The 383-nt window shown below is 52.7% G+C and overlaps 1 pseudogene across 1 annotated transcript in view; it reads right to left on the reverse strand.

The window, feature by feature from the left end:
• LOC144598341 (transcription factor COE3-like) overlaps positions 1–164 on the reverse strand; it is a 167,578-nt pseudogene extending 167,414 nt beyond the window's left edge. The window contains exon 1 of the transcript XR_013547852.1: positions 149–164. The product of XR_013547852.1 is annotated as a transcription factor COE3-like (transcript). The remainder of the gene's footprint in view (positions 1–148) is intronic.
• Positions 165–383: the final 219 nt, after the last annotated feature.

Raw genomic sequence — 383 nt, forward strand, 5'->3', positions numbered from 1 at the left:
TTTACCAGTTCCCTCCTCTGCCAATTCCCCATTTACCTGTGCCCTCTGCCAATTCCCCATTTACCTGTGCCCTCTGCCAATTCCCCATTTACCTGTGCCCTCTGCCAATTCCCCATTTACCTGTGCCCTCTGCCAATTCCCCATTTACCTGTGCCCTCTGCCATTTCCCCATTTACCTGTGCCCTCTGCCAATTCCCCATTTACCTGTGCCCTTTGCCAATTCCCCATTTACCTGTGCCCTCTGCCAATTCCCCATTTACCTGTGCCCTCTGCCAATTCCCCATTTACCTGTGCCCTCTGCCAATTCCCCATTTACCTGTGCCCTCTGCCAATTCCTCATTTACCTGTGCCCTCTGCCAATTCCCCATTTACCTGTGCCCTCT

Source organism: Rhinoraja longicauda, chromosome 1, assembly GCF_053455715.1.
Source record: "Rhinoraja longicauda isolate Sanriku21f chromosome 1, sRhiLon1.1, whole genome shotgun sequence".
NCBI lineage: Eukaryota > Metazoa > Chordata > Chondrichthyes > Rajiformes > Arhynchobatidae > Rhinoraja > Rhinoraja longicauda.